The sequence below is a fragment of the Chelonia mydas genome, chromosome 7, assembly GCF_015237465.2.
Source record: "Chelonia mydas isolate rCheMyd1 chromosome 7, rCheMyd1.pri.v2, whole genome shotgun sequence".
In the NCBI taxonomy this organism is placed as follows: Eukaryota; Metazoa; Chordata; order Testudines; family Cheloniidae; genus Chelonia; species Chelonia mydas.
The window spans coordinates 1,751,524-1,779,082 of record NC_057853.1 but is presented as its reverse complement, the minus strand read 5'-3'; the positions used below and the strand labels follow the sequence as shown (position 1 = coordinate 1,779,082).

Below are 27,559 nucleotides of genomic sequence, written 5' to 3'. Positions count from 1 at the left end.
CGTCTAACAAGAACATTGGCCAGCACTTCCCATTATAAGATTGCGTTTTCAGTTGCTTATAACTTTGCAAAAGTAACCATTTGGGCTGAAGTTTTCCATGCCAGGCCTCTGCTGCAGGAGAGTTTTTTGGGAAAATTTCAGCCAAAATGGTTCAGCTGTATCCAAGAATAAGCCTAGGGAAAAATTTGTTTTGCCCATGTTAAAAAATTCAGGCAACCTTTTCTTTGAGAAGCTCTAGCACTTCAAAAAGTGCTTTGGACCAGGAAGTTGAAATTTGTTAGGGGACTACCCTTTGTGTCAGGGATTTGCCTTTTGCCTTCCCTATGAAAATCTGCACAAATTTGGCCAAGCTGCAAGTCTCTGAAATATCATAGTTCATACTGCTCAGTAGAGACTTGATATAGCTTAATCCCTCTGCACTGGGCATGCTCCAGCCTCAGACTGAGCAGGACTTTCCTTGAACCTGTAGCTCTGGGCTGCCGCAGGCTGGCTGGGGTACCAAAACTGAGAGAAGGGGAGAGCCTGTCCATCCTGTATTCTCAGTAACCACTCCCCTCGCTGACACCCAGGCAGCATCGAAGAGGAAGCTACCTGAGTCAAATGCAAAGAGGACAAGAGCAGAGAGGACAAGGGCTGGGGAAAGAGGCCGGGACATAGGGTGACCAGACAGCAAGTGTGAAAAATCGGGACGGGGGTGGCGGGGTAATAAGAGCCTATATAAGAAAAAGCCCCAAATATCAGGACTGTCCCTATAAAATTGGGACAGCTGGTCACCCTACCGGGACAGCCTGGGCAAGCAGGCTGGTGGTAGACTGGGGATGGACTGGGCATTAGTGGGATGAGGCCAAGGAGACAGATCTGATGAGGAACCGGGTGTGAGCACACCGGAGTTGGATGAGGAGCATGAGAGTGAAACTGGGACTAGGAGTCAGTGAGGAAGGGAAACGCAGGCAGAGAGACCCAACTAGAGGTTGTGGGGAGACAGACAGTTCAGATGAGGAGCTGGGAGGTGAGAAGGGAAGACTGGGAGTGTGATGGGGAGTCAGAAGAGGGAACACTATGACTTGTTGGGCCAGGAAACTGGGATAAAAAACCCTGAGGAGTGGAGACTGGAATTGGTTAGGTGAGGAGAATGGGATGGGGATGAGGAGCCTGGATGGGGAAGAAATACAACTGGGACGAATTGGTGAGGACAGAGAAGAAGGGGTCAAGGTTTGGGGGCAATGGGCAGAAGACCATATGACTGCTAGAGCTTGGAATGGAGCCCAAGATTTCTGAGTCTCACCATTCCTCTGCTGCTTGCAAATATCTGTGAAACCCAGTGGCAAAGCATCCCATCCCCCTCTAGTGCTGGTCCACACAGAGGATGGCAACCTACCACGGCTATCAGTTACTCTGTCAACTCAAGTGGCAGAGGTCTGTGCAATGGATCTAGAGGTTCTAACCCTGCTGATGAACCATGTGGGTGTCAATGTGACACCACATAATGGAACTTTTTTTTTCTAGTTTGCTTTTTAAAGAAACTAGAAAACTGCACACAAAATTTATGTGAAAAGAACATTAAGGTTGCAAAGTCAAGCACTCGGATGTTAGTGCAACCTTAACTCAGCCCGTTTGAGTGCATACTTTATGATACAGTCTTTGATTACATGATCACATACTGTGTTTTCCACAGGACCCTGCCTCATTCAATATACAGGACTGATCTGTTCTGGGGATGAATCCGAGTTGTGTGTGGTGAAGGAGGCTGCTGTTTGTAGGACCTCTGCCTCATTTGTTGCAGGAGTGTAGTGAATGAAGCAGGGGATTGCAGGAAAAGAAAGGAGGGTCTCATATTTAAGGCAGCTGAATGCTGTCCTGAAGAACTGCATTCTTTCCCTGCTTCTGTTCCTCTGTGATGCTAGTTTCATATGTGGTCACTAATTGTGTGTTCTTGATTTTCTGGGTTTGTCTGGCTTGAGACCCCTGGACTCTGATTTGCAGAAACTTGGAGCACTCACAGGTGCAACTGAAGTCACTTAGAAATGTGCTTTGAACATATGAAGCGTTATACAATGTTAAGTGTTGTGAGAAATCAAGTCCTATGCGTCTCAGACTGGGCAACCAAAATTAGTGAACATAGGTGAGTTGTACAGACTCTCTTTATTCTGGCATTTCCTACATTAGCATGCTTGACTTTGCAAACTTAATGCTCTTCCATTGTTTATGTTCTTACTCTTCTCTTTAGTTTGTGTGTAATACATATATGGGAAATACATGGATATGAAACACAGATAGAAGGTACCTAAGTGGCCAAGGAAAGAGGATAGAGAGAATCAGAGGAGACATGAACACAGCTTATAAATACATTACAAAGAACATAAGTGAGAAGGGAACTGAACCCTAAAATATGGCAGGAGAGAGAGCCACAGCCCAGTGCCAAGGCAATACATGTTTCCAAGACTATAGGAAAAGATATGATGGTATGGCTCCTCTGCCATGTCTGAGGAGGACACCTCTCCTAGCAGCTTCAGGGCAAGTCCCAAAACCCACTGTCTATCATGCTGACCAGTGTCTCATTGTTCACTTGTACTCCCGTCCGTCTATATCTGTTGTTTCTAGTCTTTGCTTGTAAGTTCTGGGGGCAGGGACTATCTTTTTGTTTTGTGTTTTACAGTGCCTGGCATGATGGGGTCCTGGTCTATGATGCTAAGATAATACAAATACAACAACAACAGAGTATAAGCAGGCCAAGCAATCCAGGAGGCCATAGAGATTCTTTCTGTCATCTGGTCTTAGCACCCTTAGTTGGCTGGTGTTGGTGGCCTGTGACATAGAGCAGTGCTATTCAAAGTGGTGGTCCGTGGACCGGCAGCCATCAGCTGCTGGTCTGCGCGCACATTGGGAAAAAAAATTGCCGGTCCCCCACATCAGACAGCTTGAGAAGCACTGACAGAGGGTGTCAGAAGAGAGGAGCTCGTGGTCCCTCTAGACTTTATCTAGAACTCAGACACTGCAGAAGGTTAGGTGTCATTCAGACAGCCCAAATGTCAATCCAGCTATTTCATTTCACACAGTTTTGCAAGCTATTAAGGCATTAAAAGATCTGTGCACCACATCTATGTTGGAAAAAAACATTTCTACCTTAAAAGAAACAAGCTGAGTGGGAAATGCAAGGATTTCAACTAGGAACTAGATAATGCTAACAACTTTCAAATGCTTTAAAGATAATGTTACTCTTAGCTGAATGACCAAATTAATGGAAAATGATTTTTTAAATGTAAAATTATTTGGTAAGAGAGTGTGCATGGCACTGACATGACTCCTAGCATACAAGACTTTTCCAGGCACTAAATCTGATCCACTGTTGAAGGTGTACAAAATACATCATATCCCAGCTGCCCACATAAATTCAGATCACTAATCCCCTAGGCAATATCTAAGGAACGTTTTATATACTTTTCCTAAGTTCTGTTACTTGTGGAGATTAAAAGTGCTGCATAATTGGATCAATGACTGCATGTGATCCCAAACCTGACATCTCAGCGTGGGCTTTTTGCCTTTGACTCTCCGTTTGCCCAGAGCTCACTCTTCTCAGGCCCCCAAGCAGGAGGGTTTTTATCTTGCAAAACAGAGTGGATTTTTGGATGGAATTAATTGGCTTTGTTTGGTTATTAAAAGGCTAGGTTCATTTATTCAAAATTATCTGTCACTCAAAATAATTAAAATTAATGTATGCTGAAGACATCATCGATGATTCTTGGTCAGATTTTTACTAGTTAGACTCAATTCAGTTAGATAATTTCCTGATGACCTAATTCAAGTGTTATACAAATCACTGCTGCTGAATTGTTTTAGATTTTGATAGGAACAAGATCTAAAATTTGTCAGAGATCATTTTACTATTTATCCGCCCTTGTTTCATCGGGCTACACTGTGCATTTAAAAGGCTCGTTGTGATTGTCTAAGACGTCTGCTGTTTTCAGGAAGATGAGGAACTTCATGGAACTCTGTATCAATAGGGATCTTTCCTTAGTGTTTTTTCTTAATCACCCAAATAAGAGTCATTAATTGTATTGTACTTCCTGTATAACTTTTGATAAAAGGCTTTTTTAAAATATTCACAAGCAGGAAGTAAATTAGAGTAAGAAAAATGGATAATAGAACAAATTCCTAGGGGAACTAGGTACCATCCCATCCCTGAAAATAATAAAAAAACCAACAACCTTAAATAAGATGTTAGTAGGAATAATGGCGTGAATAAGGTCAAACTGGACAACCAAACTGGTATCTATGATTCTATGTAGTATAAAAAAGAGGGGGGAATTCAAAGTCCAAATACCTGAGAAATGATGCGCTCCCCATCTCGATACACCTTCTCCCCTATTACATCAACTATCTTCATTCGCTCTGAAACCTGGAACAGAGAGAAAATTTCCATTCAGCCTACAACTGCCCCTGACGAATTAGGACCTGAAACCATGTGAAGCTTTTCCTATTTTTGTGTACTATATTAAAAAGAATGCTTGCTATGCTCTTTGAGATCAGCATGCCATACAATTTACAGTGAGCATCTGGGAGTTTCTGCTTTTTCTAGTGTCATAGATAGGGAACCATATTCAACAGTGGATTAAATGAAGATTGACTATTGACTTTAGTGGCGTTTACTCATTTATTCCAGAGCTGAATTTGACCCTATGTACTTATGACTAAGTAAGGGGAAAAAGTCAAATGTGTTAACTTGACTACAGTTTAAAGGTCTGTTGTTTTAATGATGGTAAATTAGAAATTAAAAATTAGAAAGCGGTTGTACGAAATATGTATGCCCGAGTCTTCATGTACAGGGAAGAGATGATAGTTTAAAGAGATTAATCTTCCATTAAAGCTCACATTTCCTCTTGTCCACTTAGCCTCTCAAGAGAGAATTTGATGGGTCCAGAGTAGCGGCAAAAACAGTTCAGAAAGGAATAATTCTACACCAAAGATGATACATCAATAATGGATTTAAATCTTACTCAACTAATCTTGAGCATGTGTACCTCAAATGTAATGAAATGAGTTATTCTACATATAATATAAACACAGTTCGTCATGCAATAAGCCACCAGAAATGCTAATGAGATATTTTTGTATTTTCCTAAATATTTATGAGACACTTTAGTGCTCAGGAAGGTCACAGTGATGGAACTGGTTTAACCCAAGTACAGAGGGAGCAGGGGCTGTGGATGCTTCCTCCCATAGCTTTGCCAATACACCTCTGTCCTGACCTGTACCACCATGTTTTTTCCAGCCCTTGAGCAGAGATTGCCAGTCACATCTAACCATAATACTTTGCTTTTCTCTAGCACCTTCCATCAAAGGATCTGAAAGTGCTTTACAAACATTAATTAAGCCTTAGAGAACACCCCTGAAAGGTATGCCTGTGATGGGGAAACTGAAGCAAAGAGACATTAAGTCACTATCTAAAGTAACAACACATCAGTACCCATAATCTGGAAGAGAACCCTGACCCCTTAACTCCCATTCCTTGCTTTGAACAATGTTGTTTCCTGAATGTATGGTGATTTCGAAGAAGGGTACATATGGTATTTAAGATTAAATCAGCAACCTTTCATTCCACTTGTGAAGGAAGGATTTGAACAAATTTTTTGCATAATTGCTGTAAAAGAAATTAAGTTGTTCTACTAATGTGGTGTTACTGTAACTTCCATTTCAAATTGTGCTCTAGCAAGGATCCAACAAGAATCCTATCTAATTGAAAAGCATCAATAATAGCAGACTCTCTAAAGCAAATGCTAACAAAACACCTTTACCTCCAGCGATTTAAGAAGGGGCACAGACTCAATAAATAATTCAAATGTCTTCCTCTTCTTCGCATTGTTTTTCAATATAATTCTTCTGAACGTCACTCGATCCTATAAGAGAAAGGACAGAAAAATAGATTATTTCATTTGGACAAAATGGCAAGTGTTTAAGAGATATGCAGACTGATGCTTTCTCTCCAGAAAGCAGGAATGCTGCAAATGCTAGTTTATAAACAGTGTGTTTAAAAAGTCTATTAAAATTGTGCTGTATTAATCAAATAATGGGCATTGCTGATAAAAAGGACCTATTGTAATAGAAATCAGAAGTTAGGAATTGTTGAAAACTGATAAGGGAAGCAAAGGGACACAAGGCGAAATCTATAGCCAGCAGAGTTAAGGACAAGAAGGAGACTTTTTAAAATATATTAGGAACAAAAAGAATCCTGACTATGATATTGGTCCATTGCTAGATTTAAATAGTAGAATAGTTAATAATGCAGAAAAGCATAAGTGTTCAATAAATATTTCTGTTCTGTATTTGGGGGAAAAACACAGAGGATATAGTTTCATCATATGGTGACAGCACTCTCCACTCCACTAGTATCTTTGGAGGATGTTAAACAGAAGCTGTTAAAATTAGACTTTTTAAATCAGCGGGTCCAGATAACTTGCATCCAAGTGTTTTAAAAGAGCTGGCTGACGAGCTGGCTGGACAATTAATGCTGATTTTCTGTAAGTCCTGGAGCACTGGGGAAGTTCCAGAAGACTGGAAGAAAGCTAATGGTGTAACAATTTTTAAAAAGGGTAAATGGGATGACCTGGGTAATTATAGGCCTGTGAGCCTGTCACCGATCCTGGGAAAGATAGTGGAGAGACTGATATGGGGCTCAATTAATAAAGTATTAAAGGAGGGTAGTAATTAATGCAAAACAACATAGGTTTACGGAAAACAGATCTTGTCAAACTAACCTGTTTTTTTTTTTTATGAGATTACAAGTTTGGCAGATAAAGGTAATAGTGCTGTTGGGACATACTTAGACTTCTATGTGGCATTGGACTTGATACTGCACAACATTTTGATTATAAACCAGAATATTAAAATTAACATGACATATTAAATGGATTAAAAACTGGATAACTGATCGGTCTCAAAACGTAACGGTAAACAGGAAATTGTCATTACGCATGTGTTTCCAGTGGGGTCCTGAAGGGACCAGTCTTTGGCCCTATACTATTTAACGTTTTTATCAATGACATGGAAGAAAATATAAAATCATAACTGATTAATTTTGCAGAGGACACAAACATTGGGGGAGTGGTATATAATGATGAGGACAGATCACCAATTCAGCACCATCTGGATTGCTTGATAAATTGGTCACAAGCAAACAATATATGTGTTTTAATATGGGTAAATGTAAATGTATACATCTAGGAACACAGAATGTAGGTCACACTTACAGAAGGGGGACTCTATCCTGCGAGGTTGGGGGGGTCATGGTGGATACTCATGGCGGAACATGAGCTCCCGAAGTGACACTGTGGCCAAAACAACATAAGCAGTCCTGGGATGCATAAAGAAGGGAATGTCAAATAGGAGTTGAGAGGTTATTTTACCTCTCTTTTTGGCATTAGTGTGACTGGTAATGGAATACCATGTCCAGTTCTGGTGCCCACAATTCAAGAAGAAAGTTGATGAATTGGATAGGGTTCAGAGAACAGCCACAAGAATGATTCAAGGGTTAGAACACATACCTTATAGTGGTAGACTCTAAAAACTCCATCTATTTAACTTAACAAAGAGAAGGTTATGGGGTGACTTGATCAATGTGGCCACTAGGTAGCAGCATTTGACCAAATGAGATTAAGCTCGCCCAATATCTGCAAGGGTTGTTCACCTCATATTTTTGTACCCGCAATATCAGAAATATTTAGCTTTCTTGAGAACTTCTTCTCAGCAGGCTAAGGGAAGAATAGTACAAACATGTAGGGACAAAATCAGAAAAGCTAAGGCACAAAATGAGTTCCACCTAGCAAGGGCCATAAAAGACAATAAAAGATGTTTTTAAAACATATTAGGAAAATATGAAGGAATTATTAGGTTTTCTACTTGGTGGGGAAGCAGAGCTAATAAATGATCACATCAAGAAAGCTCAGGTGTTTAATGCCTATTTTGCTTCACTCTTCACTTAAAAGGTTAATGGTGACCAGGTACTCAACACAATTATAACAACAAGGGGGAAGGAACACAAACCAAGATAAGGACAGAACAGGTTAAAGACTATTTACATAAATTAGATGTATTTAAGATGGCAGGACCTGATTAAATTCATCCTAGGATATCTAAGGAACTACTGAAGCAATCTCGGAACTGTTAGGGAGTAGCTTTGAGAACTTTCATGGAGGATGGGGTGTGGTCCCAGAGGACTAGAGAAAGGAAAACAAAGCACCTATCTTTAAGAAGGGGGACAAAGAGAACCCAAGGAGTATAGACCAGTCAGCCTAACTTTGATACCTGGAAAGATACTGGAAAAAATAATTAAGCAGTCAATTTGTAATCACCTAAAGCATGAAAGGGTTATAAGGAATAGCCAACATGAATGTGTCACAAACAAATAATGCCAAACCAACCTAATTTCCTTCTTGGACAGGGTTACTGGCCTAGCCGGGGACACAGCAGCAATGATATACCTTGATTTTACTAAGTGTTTTGACACAGTCCTGCATGATATTTTCATAAGCAAACTAGGGAAATTTGGTCTCGATGAAATTACTATAAAATGGGTGTATAACTGGTTGAAAACTCATACTCCTGTAAGAGTAGTTATAAATGGCTTACTGTTGAAGTGAGAAGGCATATCTTGTGAAGTCCCACTGGGGTCTGATACTATTCAATATTTTCATTAATGACTTGGATAATGGAGTGGAGAGTACAATTATAACATTTGGGACTTTGGAGAACAGGGTTAGAATTCAAAAAGATCTTGAAAATTAGAGAATTGGTCTGAAATCAACAAGATGAAATTAGTAAAGACAAGTGCAAAGCACCACACTTAGGAAGAAAGAACACAACTACACACTGGAGAATAACTGACTAGGTGGTAGTACTGCTGAAGAGGCTCTGGGGGTCATAGTGGGTCACAAACCGAATGAATCAATGTGATGCAATTGTGAAAAAGGCTGATATCATTCTTGGGTATATTAACAGGAGTGTCATATATAAGTTATGGGAGATAGTTATCCCACTCTACTCAGCACTGGTGAGGCCTCAGCTGGATGAGTAAATACTGTGGCCAGTTGTAGGTGCCACACTTTAGAAAAGATGTGGATAAATTTGAAAGAGCCCAGAAAAGAGCAACAAAAATAATAAAAGGTTTAGAAAACCTGGCCTATGAGGCATGGTTAAAAAACTGGATGTGTTTAGTCTGGAGAAAAGACGACAGAGGGCGGACCTGATGCCTATCTTAAAATATGTTAAGAGCTGTTACAGAGAGGACAGTGCTCATTTGGTCCTTCATATCTACTGAAGGCTGGACAAGAAGTAATGGGGATTATGACCCCATGCCCCAGAATAGTCACAGAGACATGCTTATGATATGAATAGGGCACAGCTAAAGTGTGTTTTATGCAAGAGGGGTCATGTGAGGTGTCACTGGAAGGGTTACCATTTACTGAATGTGATTGTCCAGTCTGTATGCATGTTTCGTTTCTGCATCTGAAGTTAAAAATATTGACTATGTAATAATTACAACTGTGTTTTCACCTGGGGAACGCCCACCAGACAGTAGGCAAACAGCCAGGATGAGCCATTAGGAAGGACAATAGGACTTTGAAGATTCTAATCTCCCTCTTTCCTGAGAAGTTTCCTGGGATGCTGCTTTAAGGCTGTAGGGTCAGGTGATCATGTCACCTGGTACTGGACATCATTTTGGACTCATGGTATTCTTCTGTTGGAAGGGGGTGGGGGTCAAACTAGGAGACAAAGGATTCCTGCCATATGTAAATCCTATTTAAGGCTGGGGAGTGAGTTAATCTTGGCTCTTCTCCACTGCCTCCCCGCCCAAGAAGGAAGACTGCTGAAAACACCAGAAGAAACAAAGGAACTAAACTGGGGGCAGGGGCTGAGCCCAGGCGAGAAAGGTCAGCCTGTGAAACAAATACCTGGAGATTCAAGCTGCAAGCAGTGCAGTTTACCTTCAAGAAACTCTGCAACTTGCATAAACCACCACTTAGGGTGAGAATTGGCTATTAACAACCAGTTAATTTAGTGTAATAAGCTTAGTTTGCGTGTTTTATTTGCTCAGTGATCTGCTTTGTTCTGTTTGCTATCCCTTATAATCACTTAAAATCTACCTTTTGTAGTTGTTAAACTTATTTTTTGTTTATTCTAAAACCTAGTTTGTGCAATTCATAATGGGGGGGCGAGGGGGGGAAGCTGTGCATATCTTCCTCCACATTGAGGGAGGGAGCGAATTTCACAAGCTTACACTGTATAGATCTCTATACAGCACAAGACAATATAATTTTGGGTTTACACTCCAGACAGTGTGTGTACCTCTGTGCTAGGCAATTCCCCGAGCTGAGTCTTCCCACACAGAGCTGATTGCAGACTCTGTGCGATTCTGCAGCTGGGTGTGTCCCTAACTGTGTGTTTGCGCAGCAGGACAGAGTGAGGGAGCCCAGGCTGGTGGAATGGGCAGGCTCAGTGGGACCCCAATACATCAGGTGGCACCCCAGAAGAGGGTCCAACCCATCACAGGGTTAATTTACAGCAAGGGAGATTTAGGCTGGATATTGGGAAAATCCTTCTAACTATAAGGGTAGTTAAACTCTGGAATATGTTGTGGAATCCCCGTCATTGGAGATTTTTTGAGCAGGTTAGACAAACACCTGTCATGGATGGTCTAGGTTTACTTGGTCCTGCCCCTGTGCAGGGGGCTGGACTTGATCACTTCTCAAGGTAAGGAGGGCCAGAGGGCCTAGGTGAGCATTTTAGAGAAAGAGCCAGATCTTAGAGAGGTTATGGTGGAAACAGTAGTAAGATCTGGGCACAGCTTAGAGCAGGAGTTCTCAATCTTTTTCTTTCTGAGCCCCCCCCAAACATGCTATAAAAACTCCATAGCCGACTTATGCTGCAGTAACTGGTTTTCTGCATATAAAAGCCAGGGCTGGCATTATGGGGGTAGCAAGCAGGGCAATTACCTAGACCCCGTGAAACTACATTGCTCAGGGCCCTGGACTTCAGCCCCATGTGGTGGGGCTTCAGCTTTCTGCCCTGGGCCCCAGTGAGTCTAATGCTGGCCTGCTTGGCAGCCCCCCTGAAACCTGTTCACAGCCCCACAGGGGGGTCCTAGACTCCTGGTTGAGAACCACTGGCTTAGATATTGGTGTAGACAGATGGCTGAGTCATGGGCGACACTCAATCTGTGGCCCTGAGTGACAGAAAGGATGGTGTTGTTAGCAGTGAGAGAAGGGGAGCAGCGGGGGAAGACAAGAAGTTCAGTCTTGGGCAAAGGAGAGAGCGAATGGGGTCACTGGAGGAGAAGAGCGAGTGAGAAACACCTAATGAAAAGCAAGAGGAAAACACAGTTTTGGGGGGCAAGGGGAAAATGAAGTCACAGCAAATCTTGCTGATCTTTTCTTTGTAATAGTTGGTTACATCCTGTGTGGAGAGGCAGAAGACACAGGAGCAAAGGATGATTTCAGGAAGGCATCAGAGGTTGGGAATGAGTGTGGGAATGTGGGTTTGAGAGTCAGTGAGGGAGGAGAAGGGCTTCTGTTTGACCAGGAGGAAGGCAGAATTGAAAGAGGGGAGTGTGCATGTTAATGAGTCTCTCTCCAGAAGCATTCAGTGGCACAGGAGCAAGATAAATCAGATGTTGGGAGTAAGTACTCTTCACTGCCTTGCAAGAGACCTAGATTTGATTACTGATTTTAGTCCCTGACTCTTGCTGAGATGGGCTTGCAGAGCTGTGGAGGTAGTTAAAACCTCCTAAGTGGAAGAGAGCGCGAGTCATTCCTGTGGTTTACTGTTTACTGAGTAGCTGAGAGCTGAAGTGAGGTGCTTGAGACAGTGCTACTTCAGAGTGATGAAGGTATGGCAAAGAGAAAAGCAGAGAGCAGGCAAAGGGATCGTGGGAAAATAACCATAATTATGGCCAGGCAAAATCAACTTCATTTCAGCTTAAAGGTAACTGGAATAAAAAGTCACCTTATTCACTTTTTCTAATGAGCTCCATGTGCAGGTGGTTCATTTTATATTATTTAGCCTGTTTTGTTATAGAAATTAGTTAGACCCCAACATTACTCCCAGGTTAGCTTATCAGAATCTTTCCTTTATGAACTGCAAACAAAAAGAGAAGTCAATCTTCTCAGTGTGCACTGAAATTGCACAAACATGCTGGTGCGTAATAGCTTATCAATCATATAATCAAGGTCATAATGCACAGTCAACCTTAACTGATAGTTGCTGAGGAGCCATGTGTACTATACGACAAACTTCAAAGGCTTCTGTGGTATTACAGTCATTTTCTGACGTGAACTATAGCAGATGAGTAACACCGAGCACTTTGAAAGTGGACCTTACACAAATACTGTAAAGAAAAGGACCATATAGGAAGCTCCAATTTCTAGAAGTCACATTTAGCAAGCTAACCCAGAAACAAAAGCAGCAATATTGTCTATCAGCCAAAAAGGTGGGAACAACTCTCAAAGCTGTGCTCATCCTGGGACCTCTTCCACAGCAATGTGGGGCAGAGACCAGGAACATCATGAAAGCTATAGTTTGTCCTTGGGAAGGTGAACAAAGCTTTTGGTGTCTCTTCCTACAACCTCAAAGTGAGCGCTCCAGATTACCTGACAGGCTAACGAGAAAGAGAACTACAACTGTTCCCCAGAGAGAGAGGAAGATGCTGGGGAGTTAACATTCTTGCCTCCCAAGTCCTAAATGGGCAGGGCTGTTCTCCTACTATAAAATACATGCATTCGTTACCTTCTCTTTATCCCTCTGCAGTATGAAAAAACAGACTAACTAGCAAAAGCTTTACATTGCAGCACCTGTGAAGTGATCAAATGACCCTCACTAATAGATCTGGAGTTATGATTTATTGACAGATTGTTTTAGGGAAGTGGTAAAAAGCATTTGCACAATGAACTCTGGGTTGAAATAATAAATCATGATAAAATAGCTATTTGCATACAGACACGCACTGGGAAAAAGTAACTGACGATGGATGGGGTGCATTAATTAGTGTTTAACACTTGATGCAGCTTAGAGTAATTTTCCACACTTACCAGTCCCCAAAGGGCTCCTTCTGTTGTGGCAACAATGGTAGCAGCTCTAGGAGTGTTGTACATCAAGGCCAGTTCCCCAAAACTGCCGTGATTATCATAACGGCCGACACAACGAGGCTGGCTGTCTCTTGTTACAAAAATATCATACAATCCCCTGGAAAAATAGAAAAAATACCGTTCATTAGACCAAATTACAGCACTGCTAATAAAATACTGCTTTCAACACTTGGCTCAAATATAAATGATGCAAATGTTTTCCCAGTACAAAAATTAGTTTTCCTATCTCTGATCTGTGTACCAAGAGCACATGCTCTGCCCAGTTTGCCATTATCTGATTGTAAGCTATTTCTATGTAAGATGCCTTCAAAGCACCTCTCCCTTCACACTGCATTTTAACACCTGGAAGCTTCCCTCTGTCCGTCATGATCAGGGCTCCCTGCTTTCTTCTGAATTTATTACGTGGGCTTTCTGACTTTGCTATGCCTAGCAGATGTCATTGGGTTTAGGAGCTTTTTTAGTTAGGCTCACTGCTGCTGGTTCTGACATTTGAGGTGCCTGGCTCTTTAAAAGACATTTTGTCAAACTATATGTTGGAGTGGAGGAAAGAAGGGAGATGAATATCTGAGTATGAATGTGTCTTCTTCGGTTAAGTTAAGAAGATACACCAAGAGGGCTTTTGCTGCATTGGACAGGGATTCCAAGTACTAGGGCAGTCCAAATGAGTTTCTCTGGTTATTCCATTTACAATAAGAGAATCACAGGAATGTAGAGCTGGAGAAGTCACGGTTTTTGGGGGTGTAATCCAGACCAGTGAGGGATTTACCCTGTAACCTTGAGTGGCTCACAATGACTTGCTACTGTAGTTCCCAGCCTGGGACATTCACAGCAACAAATATGCAGGTCACACCCTGAATGCCTGTGCACTATGCAACCAGCCCTGGTTCAGAAACTTTGACCCCAACAGCCTATCTACAGACCCCCAGCCCCACTCTGACTTCCACCAGCCTTGATTACAACTAGCAAAGTGACCTCAACACACTCCCCATCCTGAATATTCCCCAAACCCTGTGCTCTGTAATCACCAGCCTTTTCCTGGACAGTCCAGAGAAATAATAAGGTTTATTTGTTCCTTTAAAGAGACAAAAGCACATTACAGCTTATTAACTTAACTGGGGTATATAAACTCTTCCCTGCAAACTCAGCACTTAGTTTATAGTAAAAATAAAACACATTTATTAACAATAAATAAAGGACAAAGTTATGTGCTGCTAAGTAAAAGGAATAAAGTTAGAAACTGCTACAGGCAAATAAAAGTGAAAATGCATCTAAAAGTCTGAAACTTAATCTAGGAAACTACAGGCTTTGTTTAAGATGGTTTCTGTTACCAGTCTCTCGAGCCATGGCTGACTTTCCCTCGGTCAGAACCTTCCACAGAAGTACAAGATGCTGGCTTGCCTTGTTTTCCTAGGTGAAAGATCTTTGCCTTTGCAGGTTTCTCACCTATAGTCAGTTTCCAGAGACTTCAACCCCTCCTGGGTTGAAGGACCCACCTTTCACAGCTGCAAGAGCTCTAGCCTCTTGTGTCTGTCTAGTGATGGATAACTTTGGGATGTTCTCTGCCCTCCCTCTCTCAAAGTTCAGAGACCTTGCTGTTCCTCCCTTCCTGTGGGCTTCTCATTCCCCATCTGATTTCTATGTAAATGGGGATTCTTGTTTTGGTCACACCTTGCTTAATTTCTTTGGAGACAGGGAGATAGCTAGAACAGACCTGTTTCTCCCTTTGTTTAGGTCACAGAATGTAAAGTATAATATTAAGGAGCATTCATAATTCTCTGTGTAGTGTTAATAAATACAATTCACAACTATACTGATCATCAGTGTGTCATAGGCTTTCATAAAAGACCTTGCTCAACACACTTTTATCATACAGTAATATTGTATGCAATCAGTAGATTCAATTGCTGATCACTTGAGGTTTAGCCTCCACCCCATCTTTATAGACCAGCAAAAATCTGTAATGTATTGTTTGAAAAGTAAAACACAGCCAAGCTTCTTTCTCCTCCTAGGTATAGATGTCATGCTGTGTCCTCCCCCAGTTGTTAGCTTGCTAGTTTAGTTTAACTAATATGTAAACAGACTCTCGTTCTCTCTGCCTGATGACCAGACTGGTCAGAGAAGCAAACATTTCTTTGTCTAGGGCAGACTATTTACCAATTTCCCCTGACATGCCTGATTTAAACACATTTTAGTCATAATTCTAGCATATATCCATAATGTTTAATACACACCACATACATATACTATGCAAGAATATTAATTGAATTGGGGTACACTGGTCAGGCCAGCTGAAACTCATTACAATACTCAGGAGTCCCCTACCCTCTGGCTCTGAGATGCTCTTAGGGTCACACCTGCCCCTTTACAACACTGCAGGAGGGTTAGCCACTGGCTGACCCAGAGGCAGAAGGTTAGAGCCCTCTTTCCTGGACAAGGCATTTGCCACCGCATTTTCCTTCCCTGTGAAAGAAACCTGTTTTCTCACCTTTGTCTGTTTACCGTCTCCAGGACATAATATTAGAGTATCCAGAATTTCACGTACAGAGTTATTACAAACATTTCAGTGACATTAATGACCAGTGTGTTATTAGATTTCAAACGATATACAACATGCCACCTTTTACAGAAATATCATGACACAGTGTGTATGCCAGGCCTGACAAGAGTTTCTGACAGAGTAGTGAACGTCAAATGGGCCTCTGATACAGAGGTCATCTACTCCATCCCGCTGTGCTGAAGCGGGACCACGTATACCTAGAGTCCCATATGCATTAGCAGCCACTGCACTGCAACCAAGCCAACCAATTGTCAGGGATGGTCGATGACAGTACCTCTGAACATACCTACCTTCATGAAAAGACAAAGATTCCCTACATTTTAATGTTATAAGGGAGGTGCCTGAGAAGGAACTATGCATCTGAGGAATACCCTAATAGTCATTCCTGGAACAGACATTGGTCAAGGAGAATTTATGAAAGATGTAATCTCTAGAGGAAAAACAGCCAATGAATCTGTTTACGGAAGAGAACCCCAGAAAAACCACCACATCAAGTTTTAAATAGACTTAATGTTGGATGCAAAGCTATAATCTTCACCAGCAAACTGGAGAGAATGTTATTGACCTCCCATAGGGTGTCAACTGCCACCTAGAAATAAGAGAATTGTCAGCTATAGCAGCAAGTGGAACTCTTCAGTAAATATGTTTAGGAACAAATAGAGTCCACTAAATTAAGTCCTAACTGGCAGCATCAGTTAGGAGTGATGACTGCATACCCTGCTATTGGATATGAGTTGTCTTTGAACTCTCCGGTTTCTAAAACAAGCACTGGATGCAGCTCTATGCCAACAACACTTGCAAATAGCTCCACCATACTGATTCCTGCACAGATACCTCAACTTGGAAACTATAGTGTATCAGGTGTGGGAAAGCTTTGCAACAAACCCACAAGCCGGCATTCCTGCCTCGAAGCCTTTCAGACCAAAAAGATTAAAATTTAGTTTGCTGGGTCAGTTTCAACTATGTCAGAGTCAGGCTTGTGAACATTTCAGGAGATACCTCAAAGCAATCCAAGAGTTACCAGTCTCAGTTGAGGCCTCAGCTGAGGCACTCTCCTTTCACCCAGAAAGCTAAGGCTGAAGCCAGAAGAACAGGGAAACAGCCTAATATGTCTACAAAGGACTTTGACCCTTGAAACCATATTACTTAATTATATATGGAATACAGACAAAACAATTTCAGTATGCTAACAGAAGGCCACTCCAGCAGTGAACAGTGAGCTACCAATGCCACATACAGTTAACAGAGACACTACGAACAACAAGCCTATTAAGGGAAGCATAAGACCATCAACAGAAGATAGGCGTAAGGTCTCCAAAACGAAAGAATGCACCAATATTGGTAGGAGCAATAGTCAGATGAGTGATACAGTCAGTGCAAGGACTATACCTAATCCAGCTAGGAAACTGGGCAAGGTCACACAAACAACAAATGTTTGTACACTAATGCAAGGAGCCTGGGCAATAAAATGGAGGAGCTAGAACTGCCAGGACACGACATGAAACGCGATATTATAAGGATAGCAGAAATCAGATGAATAGCGGCTCCATAGCAGAAGAGGACGTAGGCTGAAACCCACTTAAGTTTCTGGGTAGACACTGGCGTTCGCTTAGCTCTGTCTGCAATAGATACAAATAGTCTCTGAGAGGCTCTAGAAGATTTAGTTCTGTCCAAATAATATACTAATGCTCTCCTAACATCCAAGGTGTGATGGGCAGCATCCTCTCTAGTCTGATGGGGTTTAGTGTGGAAAACTGCCAGATGAACAGCCTGACTGATATGGAAGTTGAAGATGACTTTGGGTAGGAACCCGGGTATGGTTGGAGGGATACTTTATCCTTGAAGAAGATAGCATAAAAGCCAGGATTAACCATCAAAGCACCTAACTCACCAAGTCTTCAAGCATAGTTAACTGCGCCACTAGAAAAGACGGTTACTCACCTTTGTAACTGTTGTTCTTCGAGATATGTTGCTCATATCCATTCCAATTAGGTGTGTGCGCACCGTGTGCATGATCGTCTGAGAATTTTTAGCCTAGCAACACCCGGTGGGTCGGCTGTGGAGCCCCCTGGAGTGGCGCCTTCATTGCGCTGGATATATACCCCAGCCAACCCAGCGCCCCCTCAGTTCCTTCTTGCCGGCTACTCCAACAGAGGGGAAGGAGGGCGGGTTTGGAATGAATACGAGGAACACATTTCGAAGAATAACAGTTACAAAGGTGAGTAACCGTCTTTTTTTTCTTCGAGTGCTTGCTCATATCGATTCCAATTAGGTGACTTCCAAGCCTTACCTAGGCAGTGGGGTTGGAGTGAGATACTGCGGAGTGCAGAACCGCTGAACCAAATGCAGCATCGCCCCTGGACTGCTGAATTATCGCGTAGTGAGCGACAAAGGTATGTACCGATGACCAAGTGGCAGCTTTACAGATCTCCTGTATTGGACCTGGGCCAGGAAAGTGGCCGATGAGGCTTGAGCCCTTGTGGAGTGGGCGGTGGGATGCGTGGTCGGGACACTGGCCAAGTCATAGCAAGCACGGATACAGGCCGTGATCCAGGAAGAGATGCGCTGTGAGGAGACCGAGAGGCCTTTCATCCGATTGGCCATGGCAACGAAGAGCTGGGTCGTTTTTCTAAACGGCTTCGTGCGCTCAATATAGAAGGAGAGAGCCCTACGAACATTGAGGGAGTGCAGCTGTTGCTCCCATCGAGTAGTGTGTGGTTTCTGGTAGAAAATCGGAAGAAAGAGGTCCTGGTTGACGTGAAAGGCTGACACTACCTTAGGAAGGAAGACAGGGTGAGGTCGCAGCTGTACCTCGTCTTTATGGAACACCATACACAGTGGTTCTGACATGAGGATTCTGAGCTCGGATACATGTCTCGCAGAGGTGATAGCCACAAGGACAGCTGTCTTCCAGGAGAGGTACAGGAGCGAGCAGGTGGCCATCAACTCGAACGGGGCCCCCATAAGCCTGGAGAGGACCAAGTTAAGGTCCCACACAGGAACCAGTTGTCGCACCTGCGGGTATAGACGGTCCAGTCCCTTAAGGAATCTGCCGACCATAGGGTTGGAGAAGACCGAGCGACCATGTTCCCCTGAGTGGAAAGCGGAAATGTCTGCCAGGTGCACTCTGATAGATGATACAGCCAAACCTTGTTGTTTTAAGGACAGGAAGTAATCCAGGATGAAAGGCACCAATGTCCGCATGGTGGGCGTGCCGTTCTGAGCACACCAGCAGGAAAACCGTTTCCATTTGGCCAAATATGTGGCTCAGGTGGAGGGTTTTCTGCTACCTAGGGGTACCTGCTGCACCGAGTGTGAGCAGAGCAGCTCTGACCGAGTTAGCCATGCAGCATCCACGCCATGAGGTGGAGTGATTGCAGGTCAGGGTGACAGAGGCATCCGTGGTCTTGTGAGATCAGGTTCAGCCACAGCGGGAGCGTGATTGGAGCGTCTACCGATAACTCCAGGAGCGTGGTAAACCAGTGCTGCCTGGGCCATGCCGGGGCGACCAGAATCAGATGTGCTCTGTCCCTGCGTAACTTGAGCAGGACCTTGTGGACTAGCAGGAATGGAGGGAAGGCATAGAACAGCTGGTCTTTCCACAGAAGTAGGAAGGCGTCTGGGAGGGAACCCGGGGAACGTCCCTGGAGAGAACAGAACACTTGGCACTTCCGATTGTTGCGTGAGGCGAACAGGTCAACCTGGGGAAACCCCCACCTCAGGAAGATGGAGTGGATGACATCTGGGCAAATCAACCACGCGTGAGACTAGAAGGACGTGCTGAGGCGATCCGCCAGTGTGTTCTGAACCCCCAGGAGAAACAACGCCACCATATGGATCAAGTGAGCTATGTAGAACTCCCACAGGCGAATGGTTCCTGACAGAGGGGGGATGACTGGGCTCCCCCTTGCTTGTTGATGTAGAACATGGCCGTGGTGTTGTCTGTGAGGACTGCCACAGAACGGCCATCTAGGTGCCCGTGAAACGCTTTACACGCCAGGTGCACTGCCATCAGCTCTCGCACATTGATGTGAAGAGATAGCTCGGATGCGGTCCATAGACCCTTCATTCGGAGGTCCCTGAGGTGGCGCCCCATCCCAGAGATGATGCATCTGTGACTAGGTTAAAATTGCTTCTGGGACAGTGACCACCAAGCTCAGGCTGTCTCAACCTGGCCGATATACTGCTTACAGCCAGGCCTGAAGCGGGCGAAGCCGAAGTCTGGCATGCCTGGTTATGTACGTGCACGAAGCCATGTGCCCCAGAAGGCTCAGGCATGTCTTTACGGTTGAAGTCAGGAAGTTTTGAAGGCTGTGGACGATGTTCACCAGCGACTGAAAGCAGGCGTCTGGTAGGAGAGCTCAGACGAGTCTGGAGTCTAAGACTATCCCAATAAACTCTATTCTCTGGGTTAGTTCCAGAGTCGACTTTTCGGTGTTGAGCAAGAGGCCCAGCTGGCGGAACATGTCTATGGTGAGTCAAACGTGGGACTGTACTTGGTCCCTGGTGCGGCCCCGAATAAGCCAGTCGTCGAGATATGTAAACACTTGGATCTGTTGTCGATGAAGGGAGGCTGCCACAATGGCCATACACTTGGTGAACACCCTGGAAGCTGTGGTAAATTGGTAGTGTTTGTGATAGACCACAAAGCGAAGGAAACGTCTGTGCGCTGGATGAATCGCTACGTGGAAGTACGCGTCCCTCATGTCAAGGGTGGCGTACCAGTCTCCAGGATCCAGGGAAGGAATAATGGTCCCCAGTGAAACCATGCGGAACGTCAACTTTACCATGTATTTGTTGAGTCCGCGCAGATCTAGGATGGGTCGAAGCCCACCCTTGGCCTTGGGGATTAGGAAGTAACAAGTAAAAAACCCTACCCCTTAGCTCCCTTAGAACCTCCTCGATTGCTCCCATGGTCAGGAGCGTTTGGACCGCCTATTTAAGCAGTTGCTCGTGAGAAGGGTCCCTGGAGAGGGACGGGGAGAGAGGATGGAAGGGAGGGGAGAAATATCCCTTTTCCACTGTGCGAAGAACTCAACGGTCTGAAGTTATACGGGACCACGCATGGTGGAAATGGGAGAGACAATCTGAAAATGGAGGGGAAGGATCCTGGATGGTGACTGGCAAGCCGTCCTCTGGCACACCTTCAAAAGTTTTGCTTAGGCCCCAACGGTGGTTCGGGAGGGCCCTGATTCTGACTGGGTTGGTGGCCAGTAGATCTCTTCCTACCACCTCGCCCGCGCCTTCTATAAAAGTCCTGCCTCAGGGGTAGGACTGTTGAGGCTGCGGCTTAAAGGGCCTGCGCTGGGTAACTGGGGTGTGCGTTCCCAGGGAGCGCATGATAGCCCTGGAATCTTTCAGGCTCTGTAGTCTAGAGTCCGTTTTGTTCGAAAACAGGCCGGAGCCTGTTGACCGTGCCGCTTCCTTTCGTTCACCAAGGCCACCACTAGTGAACACGGCTGAGGGTGAGTATAAAGGCACTTGTACTCCTTGGAGGGGACAAAGTATTTCCTCTCCGCTCCTCTGTCCATCGGTGGGATGGAGGCAGGGGTTTGCCAGATTGTCTTGGCATTGGTCTGGATGGTGTGGATAATGGGCAAAGCTACTCAGGACGGGGCCTCTGCTGAAAGGTTGTCCACCACTGAGTCCTCCAACTCCACTACCTCCTCAGCTTGGAGGTTCATATTACGTGCCACCCTGTGTAGAAGGTCTTGGTGGGCATGAAGGTCTATCAGGGGAAGACCCGAAATTGTTGTCCCTGCCACTGCCTCTTCTGGAGAGGACGAGGAGGATACCACAGGGCCAGGGGATCCTGTGGCAGAACCTGCTGTGAAGGGTCCTGTTGCCCAGGATCCGCTACACTGGGGTCTGGGGCCTGCTCTGGGGTAGGTGCAGTCGCTTCTATACCCCCCGGAGGACGACGACTTATGGTGGCCTCTGGTACCAGGGGTTCTGAGTGGGCTGAGAGGGAGACCCCTGACGGAACCCTTTGGGCTTGGTGGTACGCCCACGGGGTCCAGAAGGACCATTGTGAAGGCTCCTGATTAGGATCTTGGCCCTCCTCCTGCCAGTGACCCACATCACCCTCGCTGTGGCTTGGAGTGGGGTAGGCTGAGCACGAGCTGCCCATGGACTGTGATGACTGTGGGGCAGAGCGCGAGAGCCAAGGCGGTGCGGAGCGTGCCTGCATCGACTCTCCGGGGCACGGTGCAGATTGGTACCGGGTCACTGGAGAGCGGTGCCGGTGAGGCGCTGGGGAGTGGTACCTGGATTGAGATCAGTGCTGATGACCGGGCTGGTACTGGGATCCAGATCTGGACTGCAACGACGACCGCCTGTGGGAGCGGCGTCTGAATCAGCTCCGGGAAGGAGATCGGCGCTCTGATCGGTGCCAGGAGCAACATCAGGAGCCTGAACGGTACCGTGGTCCAAAACCATGCCCAGAGCCGGATCGGTGCTGTGAGTACGACCGATGGCACGACTGCGAACGGCGCCGGGACTGCGAGCAGCGCCAGGATTGGGACTGGGACCGGGATTGTGTTTGCATGCGCAGAGACGGCGGACATATTAGAGTTGGCTTGCCCCTAGACAGTACCGCACGAATTGGAGGCTGTGCAGCAGTCTGTGATGATGCCGGCTCTGTGAGGGCAATGAGGCCTCGCGCCGCTGCAAACGTCTCCGGCGTTGACGGAAGCTGGGGCTCAACCATGGTCTGGGTCGGGGAGCCTGTGCACACCGGACTCAACAGCTCCACCCTCAATGCTGGAGTCAACGGCACCGGTATCGGCGCTTGTACCCTCAGTTTCTCTGGTGCTGGACGCGACTCCGAGGCTGGTATAGGAGGTCCCGGCGACTGTTGAGGTGGGACAGTCATCTCCGGCTTGCGCAGTCTCTTCTGGCCCGGAGATAGAGAACAACGCCGGGTCACTTGTACTGGCTATGGTGCCGGAGAGGTCCGGTGCTGCGGGCGTCTATCAGAGTCCAACCACAGTGAAGTACCTGATGCAGCCGCCAGGGCGCTGCGCACTGAAGCACCCGGTGCCGGGACTTGGCGAGCCAATGGAGGGCCCGGGCTAAGGGCCGCCTCCAAAAGGAGCTGCTTGAGTCTAAAGTCCCACTCCTTTTTGGTCCAAGGTCTGAACGCCTTACAGATCCTACACTTGTCAGCCTGGTGAGACTCCCCGAGGCACTTCAAACAGGAGTCGTGGGGGTCTCCCGTTGGCATAGGCTTTGAGCAGGCTGAGCAAGGTTTGAAACCCGGAGCCTTGGGCATGAGCCCAAGCGGCAGGCAGGGAGGAGGGGAAGGACCCCTTCCAACTCACTAAATTAAGTCTAAACTTATTACTATCTCTATTTAACTACTGCAACTATACAACTATAACAACTATCTAACAATGGGAAGCAAAAAGCTAGGGAGAGTGGAGGACAGCTATGCTGCGCTCCACAGTTCCAACGACTGCCACGTGCGGTAAGAAGGAACTGAGGGGGCGCTGGGTCGGCTGGGGTATGTATCCAGTGCCATGAAGGCGCCACTCCGGGGGCTCCACAGCCGACCCACCGGGTGTTGCTAGGGCAAAAATTATCCGACAATCGTGAACGCGGCGCGCGCACGCCTAATTGGAATCGATATGAGCAAACACTCGAAGAAGAAAGAAAGTTTTCATGGAAAAGTTTAAAACCATACAAGTATTATTATTAAGGATACAAGAACAAACTATCTCAATGCATAGGAAAGATAAGAATTGCAGTAAGAAAGCACCCTAGCTTAACCAGTAGATCTTCAATAACCAGAAATTCAAAAAGCAGAAACTAGATCAAATTATAAAGGATGAATATGTATTAAAAAAACACCACCACAAGCATGTAGACACAACATTAGAAAGGCATAGGGACAAAATGCGATTAAACTAGCTAGTGACATAAAGGCTAACCAGAAACCACAAATACATTAGAAGGAAGAGGAAAATTGACAGAGTAGGCCCATTACTCGATGAGGACGAAAAGACAACAGAAAACACAACAGTGGCAGAAGTGTTAAATACCGTTTTTGTTTCAATTTTCACCAAGAGGTTAGCAGAGATCAGACCACTAACATAGTGAACATCCGTGCAAATGAGGTAGAATCTGAGGCTACAGGAGGGAAAGAACAAGTTAAGAATTACTTAGACAAGTTAGATATCTTCAAGTCAGCAGAGCCTGACCAAGTACATCCAGAATACTTAAGGAACAGCTGATGAGTCTCTGAGCCATTAGTGATTATCTTTCGGAACTCATGGAGGATGGGAGAGATCCCAGAGGGCAAGAAAAGGGTAAATATAGTAACTATTTATAAAAAGGGGAATATGGTCTATAATTCCCTGGCTTGTCCAATCATCTTAACTTGGTACTTGGAAAAATAATGGAGCAAATAAACAATCAATTCGTAAGTATCTAGAAGACAATAAGGTGATAAATAACAGTCAACATGGATTTGTCAAGAATAAATCATGTCAAACCAACCTAATATCCTTCTTTGCGGATGGGAGGGAAGAATTAAATGTGGTGTATCTCAAATTTAGAAAGGCTTTTGATACTGTCTTGCATGTCATTCTCATAAGCAAACTGGGAAAAAGGTACCCTAGATGAACCTACTATATACAGTGGGTGCACAACTGGTAATTATCAGTGGTTCACAGAGTCAAACTGAAAGGGCATATCAACTGGGGTCCTGCAGAGCTCTGTCTTGGGCTCAGTGCTATTCAGTATCTTCACAAATAATTAAGATAATGGCATAGAGTACACTTGTAAAGTTTGCAGACAATACCAAGCTGGGAGGGGCTGCAGGCGCTTTGGAGGACAGGGTTAGAATTCAAAATGATCTTGACAAACCTAAGAAATGGTGTGAAATAAATAGGATGAAATTCAATAAGGACAAATGCAAAGTACTACACATAGAAAGGAATAATCAACTGCACAAATATAAAATAGGAAATGAGTGCCTAGGAAGGAGTACTGCAGAAAGGATCTGGGGGTTATAGTAGATCACAAACTAAATATTGGTCAACAATGTAATCCTGTTTCAAAGAGAGTGAATATCATTCTGGGATGTGTTAGCAGGAGTGCTGTCAATAAGACAAGTAATTCTTCCACTCTACTCAAAACTGATAAGGCCTCAGCTGGAGTAGTGTGCCCAGTTCTGGGCACCACACTTTGGGAATGATGTGGACAGCAACAAAAATGACAAATGATCTAGAAAACATGACCTTTGAGAAAAAATTGGGTTTGTTTAGTCTGGAGAAGAGAAGACTGAGGGGGCAGGAAACATGATAACAGTCTTCAAGTACATAAAATGTTGTTTTAAAGAGGAGGGTGATAAATTGTTTTCCTTATCCATTGAGGACAAGACAAGGACAAAAAGTAATGGGCTTAAATTGCAGCAAGGGAGATTTAGGTTAGACATTAGGAACCGTATGGGTAGTGAAGCACTGGACGAAATTACCGAGGGAGATTGTGGAATCTGCGTCATTCAAGATTTTTAAGAATAGGTTAGACAAACACCTGTCAGAGACAGTCTACATACAATTTAGTCTTGCTCCAGTGCAGGGAACTGGACTAGATGACCTACTAAGGTCCCTTCCAGTCCTATATTTCTCTAATTCTAAGTAGCTAGTGGTTCAAAGGGAGGTTTCATCAGAGAATTAAGAACTAAATTCAAATCCCAAGCTGTGGTGGGTTCTCTGCCATTTGGGAAGAGATTTGATAAACTTTGATGAATCTGGAAGTTGCAGGAAGAGCAAATGCCAAGAAACCTTCCACAAGAGAATGAAATCATGTAACGGCCACCATGTGGACTTTAAATGGAGCTCAAAGACAGACCTCCTTTCTTCAGAGTGAAAAAGTATTCTAGAACCTCTGAAATAGGAGAGCCAACAGGAGACAGAGGAAAGTAAGTACACAGTCTTTCTGAAGGTAAGTTTTCTTGTGGATTCCCTTCTGCTGTTGATTAGGACTTCTTTAACATTTCTGGAACAGGAGAGTTCTAACTCTGAGAGCCACCTAGGTACCAAGCCGTGAACCACACAGTGTTCAGGTGGAGGTGACAAGTGTTCCCCAAGTCCTGAGTGAGAAGACTGAGCATCAGAGGGAAACTGATGGCCAGCCAGGAGGAGAGGTGAAGCAGATGAGCTCCCCATCCAAGGAGGGATGCAGCCAAAACTACTGTGACAGTGGGAGGAAGATGGTTGAAGGGAACCCTGAGCAAACCTTGTCCGGGCTCTTCAGTCAGTCGAGGGATACTACTACACAGCTGGGAATAGAGAGCTACTTGTTCAGACTGTGTATAAACTGTCCTGGGCAGGCTTGGAAGCCGTGCAGATAAGCTCATTTGGAAGGAGCATGAGGAGCTGCAGGCATGATCTCGCAGCGACCTGTGGTCTCAACTGGACTTATCAATTAAGTGTGTCAAACTGAGAAATTTGTCCTCAGGTAGGTTTTGGATGTCGAGGCATCAAGAGTGGCCTCTTTGAACTCTATATCAATTGTTTGCACTTCAGCGTAGGAATTGGGAAGCCAAATATTGAGATAGGGAAAGACTACTACTCCCCACTGCTGAAGCTGTGCGGTCAGTACCACTATAATTTTTTTAAACACTCTGAGGGTAGCAGAGAGTCCGAAAGGGAGGACCTCCCTGACCTACATGAAACGTTGGAATCTCTTATGAGAGAGGCATATCACAACATGCAAGTATGCATCTTGATGGTCAAGGGCTATGAAACAGTCTCCCAGATCCACGCCTGGAACAACAGCTGCGATTGTTACCATCTTGAATTTTTGTACCTTGACTAAAGTATTCAGCATCCTGAAATCTAGAATTGGCCTCTACCTGCCCTTCTTATTTGGGAAGCAGGAAGGACTTGGAATAAAATCCCATTACTCTGTACTGAGTGGGAACTAGTGTCACGGCTCCTGTGCAAAGGAGGGAGACACTCTCTTGTCTCAAGAGAGGCTTATGAGATGCGTCCTTGAAAAGGCACAGGGAAGGGGTTGGGAGGGAGGTGTGGAATGGAAAAGGATGGAGTAGACAGATGTTCTAACCGCCAGATCTCAACTCTCATGAGATGCAGACGTGGGAGAGACAATCCCACAAAGTGGGAGGACTGAAAGGGCAGAATGGTATATAGCACCAGCTCTGGACAGCAGCAGGGGTGTTCATGGCTTTCAACGGCGGTGTCAAAACAAGTGCTTTGTAGATGATGGCTGTTGCATCAACCTAGGAGCAGCAGTTGAGAATTTCCCTGCTGAATTCTGGGTTTCTTTTTAGGTGGTTCCAACACCCTGTGGTAGGTGGAGAACTGAGCTGGGAATGATCTCCAAGATGTCTGAGCCCGACTAAATCTTCTCTTGTTTGCAGGCATATGTATGCCCAGTGAATGAAGGGTCAGCCTAGAATCCTTCAGCAAATGAGGGGACTCATCTGTGAACTCACTGAATAATTTATATTCAAAGGGGAAGGCCTCTACAACGTTCTGTACTTCATGCAGAAATCCTGAAGACTGCAGCCATGAGGTTCGATACATGACTACAGATATGGAGATGGAATGGGCTTGTTGTGCCAGCTGCATCAAGAGAAATTTGCAGATACAGGGCACAAGGATAGCTGGGGCATATGGACAGATCAAACAAGAACTGCTGCTGAAAAATCTTCAATTGTAGGTGCATGGGGACCTCAAGTGGTACACCCATAGGGACACTATTCAAGGAAGAATTATTAGTTAAAATGGAGAAGATGGGGCTTATACAAGTATTGCAAGGCAAGTAAGGAACTGGCTAAAAGGGAGATGACAATGGGCTGTGCTGAAAGAAAAATTTTGAGGTTCGAGGGAGATTGTTA

General features: G+C 44.8%; 1 long non-coding RNA gene across 8 annotated transcripts in view; it reads left to right on the top strand.

Annotated features, from left to right (window-relative positions):
- Positions 1 to 27,559, top strand: part of LOC119566849 — a 64,275-nt gene that overhangs the window by 17,346 nt on the left and 19,370 nt on the right. For 2 of the 8 annotated variants that reach the window (XR_006292405.1, XR_006292404.1), the window contains one exon: positions 4,890 to 5,841. The exons of 1 other annotated variant lie outside the window; for it this stretch is intronic. This is a non-coding gene — a long non-coding RNA (uncharacterized LOC119566849). 5 more of the 8 variants (XR_006292406.1, XR_006292409.1, XR_006292410.1 and 2 more) reach the window with 5 other exon arrangements.